A 12,101-nucleotide genomic window follows, 5' to 3' on the forward strand; every position below is an offset into this window, starting at 1 on the left:
GGATGGGTGCTGCCCATGCCTCTCTGGCCCCACCTGTTCCTTGGCTCCAGGATGCATCACTCTGCACCCTCCATCTTCACACAGCCCTCCCTGTGTTTGTCTTCACCTGGCCTTCTGCTTTCAAGGACCCCAGTCGCCCCAATGACCCACTGTAACTTGTTACCTCTGCAAAGATCCTGCCTCCAAATAAGGTCACATTCTGAGTCGGGATGGGGGGTTGGGGGGTGGTGGTGGTGGTTGGGACTCCGATGTATCTTTCTGGGGGAGCTCAGCTCCGCTGTAAGAATGTGCACACAGCATGGAGCAGGGCCTGGCACCCCTGTGCTCACTGAATGGCCCCGAGGCTGGCCTGGCTGCCAGGGCCCAGGAATCTGGGTGCATCTAGGCCATGGTGACCCGAGGGACCTGAGGGGCCCTGATCGGCCCCCTCGGGCCCCAGCCCCCTCTGCTCGTGCAGCGACCTGGAAGGCGCCTGGAGTCCTGCGGGTCCCTGCCCCCTGGAGCCCAGGCAGGCGGCCCCGCGCTCCGAGCACCTGCCGCCCCCGGAGCCCGCAACACGGTTCGTGGGCGCACCGGCGCGCACCTCCCCACCGCTCCCCGCACGCACCACGGGGCGCGGGCCTGGCATTTGCAAAACTGAGGCACAGAGCGGCAGAGGAAGACGGAGGCGCGGGGCCCAGGCCGCCGGCGGGAGCGGGAGAGGCCGGCCCGAGGGCGGGAAGACCCGGCGGGGCGGCGCCAGGCGGCTGCGAGGCTGCGCGCAGCGGGGTCGGCCCGGGCGCCGCCGCACTGGGCATGCTCCGAGCCGGGCGCGCGCTCGCGGGTCGGCCCCGCCCCGTCCCCGTCGGCCCCGCCCCTCGCCGCTCTTCCTGGCCCCGCCCCCTCCGGGCCCCTCCGCGCGCGGCGGCTCCCGCGCCCCCGCCGCGCTTCCGTCACGCCCAGGCCCCGCCCCGCGGTGACCCCGCCCCCCGCGCCCGGCCCCGCCCCCCGGCGTCTCGGCCCCGCCCCCCGCGCCCCGGACTTGCCCGGGCGGCGCGCGCTCCCGTGGCCCCCGCGTCCGTGCGCTCGCAGCTCCTCGCCGTCGGCGGCCTGGGCGACACGGTGAGTGTCTGGTTGCTGCCCTCCGCCCGCGGCAGGGCCTGTCCTAGGCCGACGAGTCCTCGGGGCCTGTGGCTCTGTGGGCTCCTTCCCCTGCCGTAGGTGTGGGGCCTGCGCGCCCCCCATCCACTCCGCCCAGACCCCACGTGCGCCCCGGGGCGCCAGGTGCGGCCCACCCACCCTCCGCCCAGGTCCCACATGTGCCCAGGTACACCAGGTGCGGCCCACCCACCCTCCGCCCAGGTCCCACATGTGCCAGGTGCACCAGGTGCGGCCCACCCACCCTCTGCCCAGGTCCCACATGTGCCAGGTGCACCAGGTGCGGCCCACCCACCCTCCGCCCAGGTCCCACATGTACCAGGTGCACCAGGTGCGGCCCACCCACCCTCTGCCCAGGTCCCACTTGTGCCAGGCGCACCAGGTGCGGCCCACCCACCCTCCGCCCAGGTCCCACATGTACCAGGTGCACCAGGTGCGGCCCACCCACCCTCTGCCCAGGTCCCACATGTGCCAGGTGCACCAGGTGCGGCCCACCTACCCTCCCCCCAGGACCCACATGTGCCCAGGTGCGCCAGGTGCAGCTCACCCACCCTGGGTCTGCCTCTCCCCACCCACTCTGCCCAGGTCCCACATGTGCCCAGGTGCAGCTTACCCACCCCAGGCCTGCCTCTCCCCATCCACTCTCCACCCAGGTCCCACATGTGCCCAGGTGCAACCCTCCCACCCTGGGCCTGCCTCTCCCCACCCAGGTCCCACATGTGCCCAGGTGTGGCTCACCCACCCTGGGCCTGCCTCTCCCCACCCACTCTGCCCAGGTCCCACATGTGCCCAGGTGCGGCTCACCCACCCCAGGCCTGCCTCTCCCCACCCACCCTCTGCCCAGGTCTCACATGTGCCCAGGTATGGTTCACCCACCCCAGGCCTGCCTCTCCCCACCCACCCTCTGCCCAGGTCCCACATGTGCCTAGGTGCACCAGGTGTGGCTGGCTCACCCATCCCAGGCCTGCCTCTCCCCACCCACAGTCTGCCCAGGTTTCACATGTGCCCAGGTGTAGCCCTCCCACCCCAGGCCTGCAGCTCCTGGACCACATTGAGCTGGTGACAGTGGCCTGCTGTGGGCTGCAGGCTGCCCCCGTCGCACCTCGACTTGGCCAACACCTTCAAGGCCCTCCCCTGTGCACGCTCCTGCCCCGCACCCTGGTGATGCACGTCCAGGAACGCTGTCCATCCGCCTTCTGTTCCCAGGAAGCTTCAGAGGCCTCGACCCAGGCCCTTCCTTGCAGCGAGCCTTTAGCATCCTCCCTGGGCGGAATTCCACGCCTCCTGCCCTGTTTAACACCATGTTCTGGGGTCCTCATGATCGTGGCTGGTGTCTATTCGTTTTACCCGAATTGCCTCCATAAACACTTGGGGTAAACAAGCGGAGTGTGTGAGCCCTTCACACTGGGCACCCTGATTCCCAGGTCAGTGGAGACAGTAGGGCAGTGCTCATCCATCCCTCACTCACTGGCTCATCATTTCCTGAGCCCCTGGGATGGTCTTGGCTGCAAGGCCTCTGCCCAGTACTTGGTTTCCTGTTCTCCAGGCACCTTGTGTGGATAGAGCGCAGCGTCTGCTTGGTCAGGTGGGTGGACAGTCATCCCACAGAGGGGCTGCTTTGTCCACAGAGGGGCCGCCTCTGCTGCATGTGGCAGAGCACGAAGCTGCTGAACGTAACCAGCGAAGAAGCGGCTGGCTCTTTAAATAGGGACCGTGGAGCATCTGAGGCAGGCCCTCCTCTCCATCTCCCAGAGACAGATGAGGAAGAGATGGCTTTGCTGTTTCACAGTCCTTCAGTGGAGAAAACACAGACGTGAAAAAGACATTAAAAAGGAGAGCATGCTAAGGGTAAAACAGATTAAGGAAACAATGTCAGAGCTCTCCTCCCACCCCTGGCCATCCCCGCCCCCCCCGCCCGGCCCCCGGGCCAACAGAGAGCTCACATTGTGTTAGCTCAGACACATTGTCCCGAGGGCAGTTCACACCAAGTCCACACCTGCGAGGGCCAGAGTCTGCAGGACACCAGGAGACTTGGCCTTGCTCTGGCAAGTGTCGCATCTCTCCTGGGTTCTTGTCTCCAGTCGGAATTGGAATAGCAGAGGCTGTTACGCTGTGGGGGCAGGATGAACCCATCCTCACTGGCAAGAGCCATAGTAAGGCACCTTTTCTATGTGAATATTCTTTTTTATTAAAACAAATCTGTATTGTAAGAGCTAGATTTTTAGACTTCTTAGACCCTGCTTTAAAAAGGCCTTCACTGCTGGAGGGGGAAGTTTAAAGAAATAATGCACTAGGCATGGACATGATGGAAACATCTCTTGTTTAGCAGAGATTCTCAGACTTTTCTTTTCCTCTCTGGTTTGGTCTCACTTGGGTATCAGTTGGATCTCACCTGGGCCCCCCACTTGGGCCTTCCAGCCCCATAGTTTCCTGTGCCTGTGTGCAGGTGTGGGCCTGGTCTGTCCATGCAGGGAAGAAGGGCAGGGGGCCCGAGGGAGAAGGAGCCACCCCGGCGGTCCTGCAGAGCTCATTCCTCCGCGCTCCCGCCTCAGGAACCCAACGGTGCGCTTCTCAGTGTTGTTCAATGAAGTAACCTTGCTAAACTGTCTTTATCTTCCTTATTTTGCAGAGGACATGTAGAAGCCAGGGATTCAAACCAGCAACACGGTTCTATTCTGACTCCCTGTTTTGGGCCTCAAGGCTGTTTTCAGTTTATAGTGTAGTCTCCTTAGTAGAAAAAGCATGGAAGCAAAACAGTATTTTCTGTGGTCATCTGTTAGGTTTGTTTTTATGCTTCCCTGTGACCTTACCTAACTACTGACCTATACAGTTCCTCTTGTGCATCCACTTTCCCTGAGGGTTTTGGCATCCTATCATGTCTGGGGTCACTGCAGACACGTACTTTGGGGCCCCAGCCTCTGAAAGGCCCTGAGCTCCTTTGGCTGCCGTCCTCGTCCTCCCTGATGGGTTCCCTGGTTATGGGAGGGTAGCTTTTGATACAGCTGCTTTCTGAAGGAGCTTGGGTCTTAGCTCAGAGTGTTACTCACACAAAACCTGAAACTGTAAAAATTGGGAACGTGTGGACTATAACATTACCATTGGGTGAGAGTGGATTCCCTGTCATTCTTCTCAGGTGCTGATGAGCAAACAAACTCCGCAGCACCCCATTCTTGGTTTAAAGTGAAAGTCTGTGGTTATCTGCATGGGAGAGGGGGTTTGAGCCGTGCAGGCGGGCCAGTTTTCCCTTGCTTCACAGGATGCATGTCCCCTTCTGTTAGCTCTGGAGGCCTGTCGTGAGCAAAGGCAGATGAAAGTCTGAGACCCAGCATTGTAGACAAAATACTGCCACGTGTGTGTTTTGTGGCATTTGGGTAACCGGTGCATATTTGCTGGTCACTGGCAAGGGTCATTTTCTTTTGACGTAAAAAATAAATAATAAAATGCTTAGATGGAGGGGTCAGTGCAAGATTTTGGGAAAACCGTATTATGGAATATAGTGAATGACTTATTCCTGTATGTAGCTATTAAAATGAATTGTCTAAGAGGAATAAATCATTTTGTGACCTTTTGTAACCTTTGAAGGAATCAGAGTGGTTTCGGCAGATGTGGCTTGTATGTAAATCGGTCACAGTGTCTTGCCAAAGTGCTCAGAATCCTTGGCAGGTAAGCCAGTCTGTGGCTGCCACGCTCCTGATGTCTGCTTTACAGAAATAACTAAATACATAGGCAGCCCCAGGGGCCACTGACACGGCGGTGACACCGTTGACTACGTGTTAAATGCTCAAACTTGTTTTTGATACGGCAAGTTGTTTTCAATTAGATCAGGGGCTTAGAGGAGTGGGGGTCTCCAGGGAGGCAGGCCTCATGTCCCTGCCCCCCCCCCCCCCCCGCCCCCGCATCCCAGAGTAAACTTCTGGCTTGTGATACCGCCGTGGAAAAACCAGTTAAAAGTTCCACAGAAACATTTCCTTACAGTTGCCAAATTTGTTGTCGTCTATGTACGTGTGTAACCGTGAAAGGGATTGTGAGAGAGTTATAAATGCCTCCTATGTTCACTGTACCACTTCAAAAATTGTCTTGTTAGAATAATTTCCTACCGGTAGCACTTGTGAAGTCAGCAGAGTATCCAGCCCGAGCTCCATTGCCCATTCCCAGAAGTCTGGGGGCGAAACTGAACGCGCAGTCTGCCAATGGCACCACTCGTAAAAGCAGGCACTTGTTAAATCTATTTGTTTTTATTATAGACATCGATCTGCCAGTCGCAATAATGCATTTATGGACATTTTTCTGCAAGCACAGCGCTGGTGGCAGTTTTTACTGACAAATTGAGTCATATGGATAGTAGTTTAGAAAACTCTTACCTTATTGACAGATCGGGCGATTCCTGCAGTGGGCGTTGAGAGGTATCCGGATGGGTGAAGAGAGAGAATTGAATCATGGGGCAAAATATGGGATGGGACATTGAAATGTGGACATTTCATAAGTAACTGGTGGTTACTTCCCATTTGTTTTTAAATTGTTAGCTACAGTTTACTCCTCAGTCAAAAGGCCTACATGTTGGGACCAATGATGTTACCTTCAGATTTTGACCTGGTTGTTCGGGGTCCTTAGTAAGAGTGACCACTGGAATGTGGGATCTGATGCTCTCCTTGGAGTGGGAGATCCATGAGCCGTAGCAGAACAGCGTTCTCAAGTGGTGGTCTGAGCCCCGCTGGCATCAGGATTACCGAAGGTGCTGGTTAAAAAAGGCGGATTATACGGCCCCTTGCCAGACCTGTGGGATCAGAACCTGGGGACCTGTGTCTTTACGGGCTTCTCAGGGCATTCTAGGGACCCTAATGTTTGAGCATCTCTTGAGGAATCTTTAAGATGGCTGAGAAAGAATGCTCTCCAGTGCAGATGAGCAATGGAGTTCCCCTTCCAGAAGGGTCCATTCGCAGCCAACGTTGTTCTCACTTGCCTGTGCTCATGGATCTGTGTATGGTTTTGTAACTCCTCAGAGACATGTGAATCTCTTCAAATTGCACACCCAACATGTTATCATAGCGTTATAGTTTTCGGTCTTGTGGTTATGACAAAAGATGCAGATGTTACCAAAACTTTGGCATTAGTTTTACAAACAAAGTGAAGCATGGACAGCCATATTATATTTCCCTCCTGTCTTTCCTTTTGACTGGCTGGTGTCTTTTTTTTCCCTGCTGGGGGTAGAAGCATTTTCCTGGTCTCGGGTGAGGGTGAACTTTCAGATACACCACTGAATGTGTTTTTGTGGAACTGAGTTGGGTTTTTATGTAGGAAGAGTGGCGTCAGAGAGAACATGGGAGGGATTTTGGTGGTGCTGTTTACTAGTTGGGTGACTATTTGTTTTGTTTTGTTTTAGAGAGAGAGAGCGCTAGCATGCACAGTGGGGAGAGGGAAAGAGAGATCCTCAAGCAGGCTCCATGCCCAGTGTGGAACCCAATGTGGGGCTCGATCTCATGACCCTGAGTTGGATGCTCAACTGACTGAGCCATCCAGGTGCCGCAATTAGTTGGGCGACTTTAAGCAAATGTTGAACTCCAAGCTGCCTCCTCATCTGTCTGATGGTGGTGATCACACTTAATTGTCTGTCTGGATGAGTATCAGCATATGAAATAATAAAGTATGAGGCACCGCCTGGATAGAAATGTTCATTTGGAACCATTATCTCATTTGTGGATGAGATTGTACCTGGAAAAGGCAGGGAGGAACCTACCAGAAATCCTGGTTTCCCTCCAGCCTAGCCAGCATCCTTGTTTTATGGATTTACTCATAACCCAAGTCCCCTTTAGGGGCAGCCTGCACAGGGGTAAGTGGGCAGCCGCTGCTAACAAGACTGCTTGTTTGGACTTGGCTCTACTGGTTATATCACCTTGAGGACAGTTAGATAACTATTCTGAGCCTTGGTTTCCCCAAAACTAGGGGAAATGACACTATCACTCATAGGGCTGTGGTTGCCTATTGAGAGGGAGTCACATGTGCAGATCACACCAGGCCCTGGTGAGCCCCGAATAACAGTAATAGTTGGCATATGTTAGCTTAGGGCCACCAAGCTGTTTTTCAGAGGAGGCAGGACTAGTGATGGTTCTTGGCTCCTGTGCTCCGCCTCCGGTGTGTCTGTGATTCCAGGTGGTCACGGACTTCTATTTGGTCTGGAGCATGATGTAGCCCATGGGGAATTTGCTAGGTGTCTAAAATCCTTCTTGTCTCTAAGGAGGTGGTATCCTCTGCTGCCAGCTCTGTTGTTTCACCGTGGACACTGTTGGGAGCTGCCCAGGCGGTTGGCCTCCAGGTGCCTCCCACTCAGGGGGCAGTGTGGTGAGTGGTCAGGGGTGCCATGCTGACGGCAGGCTTGTGCCTCGTGGGCCAGTGGGCTTAGCAGGTGTGTTCCCCGGGGGGGGCACTGCCCATCTCCGACAGCCCCCGGAGGCTCGACAGTAATCATCTGTTACATTGAAAAAGCTTGCTGAAGGATGTGACACAGAGCCCGACACTGGCAGTGGTCAGGAGCCGGCAGTGGCACCAGCATGGCACAGTATTTTCCCAAGTGTGATTGCTCAGACCCCAGTAGTGAGGGGCGGGGCAATCTGTTAGGTCAGCTTTGTCAGAAAGAGAAAATCCTCAGTAATATGTGTGGGTGGAAATGGGCCCTATTTTGGGGTCTGTCTTTACCCTCCCCTCATGGTTCAGCCTGGTAGAGTTAGTCAAGTTCCAGAAGATTCTGGCCACTGCAATAATGGTGTTGCTGGTAATAGCATTCATTGAAGGCCTACTGCGCGGGTTGCTTTATGTGGACCGACTTCTCGCATCCTGTGGACACCGATGGTTTCCTTGTTGTGTGTGAGGAGCCCATGTGTGCTATTCTCTGGGAGAGGCTGGGTGCTTTGCACAAGGCACACAGGATAGGACTAGAGCTCCGGGTTGGCCCACTGGCTGTGTCACTGCCTTTGCAGGGGTCAAGTGAGAACCAGGCACGGGTCCTTTTGGGGGCAAGATGTGGCGTAAATAAATACATACCTATGTGTGTTCACTTAGATTTTCTGAACTCCAGTGTGACCAAGCACTGTCCTTAGCATTGGGGGAGAAACAGTGCTCTCATGTCTGTCCCTGCTTGACATGCTCACGACACCTCCCAGTACACAGACCACTAATACAGGGCTGCCCGCGGTGAGGACGTCGCGGGGCCGTGCCTGTGTGAGCTTTGCCATTTGCTGAAGGCGTTCATCTACACCCCATACAGTGTTTGAGAGTGGGAGGACAATTGGGTGGGAGCCAGAGAAAGGAGGAGGGCACCAAGTCCCAGGCTGTGTTCCAGGGCTGCAGCCATGCTCATCACCAAGTCCCGATGCACTGTGGACCTGGTCCTGATGCCTGCTGCAGGGGTGGGTGAAACATCTGTGCAGAAACTTGTGAGGTTTGTCCCGGTGGCCTGTGGGTGGGACTTTGCGGGTTGAGCAGTGGGAGCGTGGACTCCGGGGTGCAGGTGCATCTGTGAGCAGTTCGGCTGGAGTTCGGGTGGGGGTCGGGGCTGCAAAGGAGCCCTGACGTTAGCACAAGGTCAGCCAGGAAGGGGACTGTTCTCTCTGAGCCTTGGGCTCAGGACCTTCCCAAGTGGGGCCACCGAGTCATCAGCAGGGGAGGCAGGGACGACAGGGAGGAAGGACGAAGGTCAGGCGGTGGGCGGCCTCTGCTGCACGTGGCGGGTGACACAGTCCGGTCATGTGCCCCGGGTCAAGGGTGGTTTGGGGACAGTTTGTGCGAGGCCGAGGGGTCCCGCAGGGCTTTCTGACGGAGCGCCGTGCGGTGAGGGAGGAGGGTCATGGAAGATGACTGTGTTTAGAATGAGTTTTTTTTAATGAGAAAGGAAAAAACATGTGGTGTATATACTTTTTATTCACAGAAAAGCGATCCTGGGGAAGTTAGAGAAAAAGATCTGGCCTTGGGGGGGTAAATAAACCCCTTCCGTCGCGCTGGCATTTGGGCTCGGGAGTGGGGGGCTGCCTTCCTGTAGCCTCGCTCGGGCAGAAGTGTCAGCAGGGACGAGGGGGCTCGTTAGCGGCCCTCGCACCCAGCCCGTCCTCCGGAGGTGCGGGGACCTGTACGACCCTGCCGGTGCTGGCGGGCTCCCAAAACTAAACTGCCAGGCTCGGGGTGCACCGTTGCGTTGGAATGAAGATCAGAAGGAAAGCGTGTGCCTGGTCTCCTTCCGCAAAGACTCCACGGTCTTCTGCGCGGCCCGTGTCCTCAGGCTGTGCTCCTGTCTGACCCCGTTGGGGGTCACCTGCTGGGGCGTCTGGCGGGGAGCGGGCCTGTCCACCCATGTCTTAGGTTCTCAGTGCTTCTGGAGGCACACTGGGGTGCAGGAGGCCCTGGTTGGGGGGCGTCAGTGGTTGAAGGTGGTTGGAGCAGGTCCCCCAGGGAGAATGACTTATGAGGGCGGCTTGAGCCATGAGAGGTGGGCGGCCTTGCGAATGGAGGCCTGGGCACAGTGTCCGGGAGGGTCCTGGGTGGCCACCGGCTGGCGTGCTGGAAGGACAGACGGAAAGGCACCAATGGCCTGCGTGGAGTCAGGGGTGGGGTGTGTCGAGGCCGCCTGGCTGTGCCGGCCTGTGGACACCCCACAGTGGTTAAGGCCACAGTGTGGCCTGGGTCCTAGAAACGAGGCTTCAAGGTCTCTGTGCGCTGAACCTGTCACGGTTACGTCATGACGTCCGTGTGGGCCGTGACCCTGCAGGAGGGCCGGGACCCAGCAGAGCAGAGGGAAGGGGTCCTGAGCGTCCGATCAGGGCTGTGTTCTGTGTTTGCAGCTGCTCTTGTTAGTGAGGCTTTTCACACTCAAGTGGAAGTTCCTAGAAAAATGGGCAAAAAAAAAAAAAAAAAAAGAAAAAGAAATGATGTATTTCCAAAAGTTACTGAATTTAGCTAGCTATCCCAAGAAAAGCCCATGTGTGCTATTCTTTATTGTGCAGAAAAATTTGTTTCTGTCACCATCGTGTTATCATCAGATTAAGCTGTCGAGTCAGATGGATGCGGTGCGTCCCGCCGGCGGGCCTGCCGAGGAGCGCCCTCCGCACCCACCCCAGCCCATCCGTCTCCGGCGCTGGCGGGGTGCGGGCCCCAGCGCGTCTGCAGGGAGCTTGCGGGGGCTGCTCCTCGGCTGCTCCTCCTGAAGTTTGTTCCAAGAACTATCAGAACGAATATGCAGGTTCTAGAATTGAGTAAATAGTCTTACGATTTCAGCATTATTCACCCTTTTGACTACGACCAACCACGTAAAGGTCTTCTGCCCAGCAGCAGGCGGGCTCCCCGGGAGCTCTGCCTTGGTCGTGGGTGACAGCGGCCTCCCGGGGACACACGCTTCCAGAGCTAAACCCGGAGTTCCTGAGTGAGCCGGGGGGTTGGCCCCCTCATGTCAGGGTCCTTGTGATGCCCTGGCTGTCACTCTCCGAATAGCTTGAGCCCATGTGGGGCTGGAGCCATAACCCCTACTTATGGTTGCCTTTTTTTTTTTTTCCTACAAAAGTATGGGCTTTAAAGACTTCCTCTTAGCTTTTTGTGTAATCAGAGCATTTCCTTCTGAACTGAGATCACCATTGCTGTCCTTGTGGTGTTGTCTGGACTATTGATCACCCCAGAAGAGCCTCCAGAGGTTTGGTTCTGGTTTCCTGAGTGATTTTCCTGTCCTGTTTGGTGAGGTTTCTTGCTCAGAACCCTTTGAGCCCGACGTGCATCTACTCCCAGCCACTGTGTATCATGACAATTAAGGCAGGATGGCTTCTTGGACGGATTAGTTAAAAATTCCTTTGTATTGGCCTTAAGTAAGCGGTTCCAATAATTTTAGTGTTGGAAGCAAACATTTGCTGTCCTTGGGTTGTGGCCTGATGTTCATGTAGAAAATCCCACTTAATGAAAAGCCACTTTGTGGCTGCCCATGTTTCTAGTGTGTTTGGATTGTTGGATGCTTGTGTTTCTGGTCTGTGCTCTTTTTTTTTTTTTTTAATAAATCGGCTCCACACCCAATGTGGAGCCCAATGTAGGGCTTAGACTCACAACTCTGAGATCAAGAGTCAGATGCTAAACTGACTGAGCCACCCATGTACCCTGTTTCTGGTCTGTTTGTATTGTTGGGTGCTTGCTACTGCAGTAGGGCACTGGCCCCAGACCACCTGGAGTTTACCTCGACTGGGGGGTTACCTTTGGGAAGCCAGGTGAGTGTTGGCACCTCTGTCCGGTTTAGATGATGAGGATTTTCAGATCTCCTGTCCTGCATCATGGAGGAAGAAGTTGCCACAGTCCACCTTCTACGACCTTGGTTTCTTTGCCTCCCAAGCCCCACACAGTCCCCTGCTTCTGTCCATGAGGGCACCAGAGAAGCTTCTAGGGAAAGCTGAACCCTACGTGGAAGGAGGCCAGGTGCCTGACAAGGGCACTGCTTCAGCAGGTGCCAGGCAGTGGAAGCTTAGCATGTAGGCATGAGACCAGGGAGAGTCAGCCACTGACCACCTCTTCCTCCTTCTGTTGAAGGCAAGGATCTAAAGATGCTTTAAGGGAATCCCTCCACCCACCCAGATGCCAAATGGGATGAGCCTGAGAGACTCATCTTGAAGCCACATTCAGCCTGATGGCCATGCACATCTGTTCTGGCACTTTCTCTAGAAGCCTGTGCACCAAGCTTTGCTCTGAGCCTGGATGAGTGGGAGACCCCATCCCCTTCTTTCCAGAGTCTTCTCCTGCCCTGCCTGGAGAGCCTCTTCTGACTCAGCCCAAACACAGCCTCCCCGAGTCCCTCCAATGCCTGGGCCCTTCCCTTGGGCCACACACTCACACTCAAGTGTGTTGGTTTCATCTCTCAATGCTGGAATCTCTATGGGAAGCCCTCCAAGGCTGGTGTAGACTTAGACTTGGTGGAAGGTGATGCTGGAATCTGTATGGGGAGCCCTCCGAGG

At 55.8% G+C, this 12,101-nt stretch overlaps 1 protein-coding gene across 1 annotated transcript in view; it reads left to right on the top strand.

Annotated features, from left to right (window-relative positions):
- Positions 1-1,056: 1,056 nt before the first annotated feature.
- MGMT (O-6-methylguanine-DNA methyltransferase) overlaps positions 1,057-12,101 on the top strand; it is a 280,338-nt gene continuing 269,293 nt past the window's right edge. Inside the window, 1 exon segment of the mRNA NM_001003376.1 lies at positions 1,057-1,101. The gene's annotated coding sequence lies outside the window, so the exon portion shown is untranslated.

This window comes from Canis lupus, chromosome 28, assembly GCF_011100685.1.
Source record: "Canis lupus familiaris isolate Mischka breed German Shepherd chromosome 28, alternate assembly UU_Cfam_GSD_1.0, whole genome shotgun sequence".
Taxonomy (NCBI): domain Eukaryota; kingdom Metazoa; phylum Chordata; class Mammalia; order Carnivora; family Canidae; genus Canis; species Canis lupus.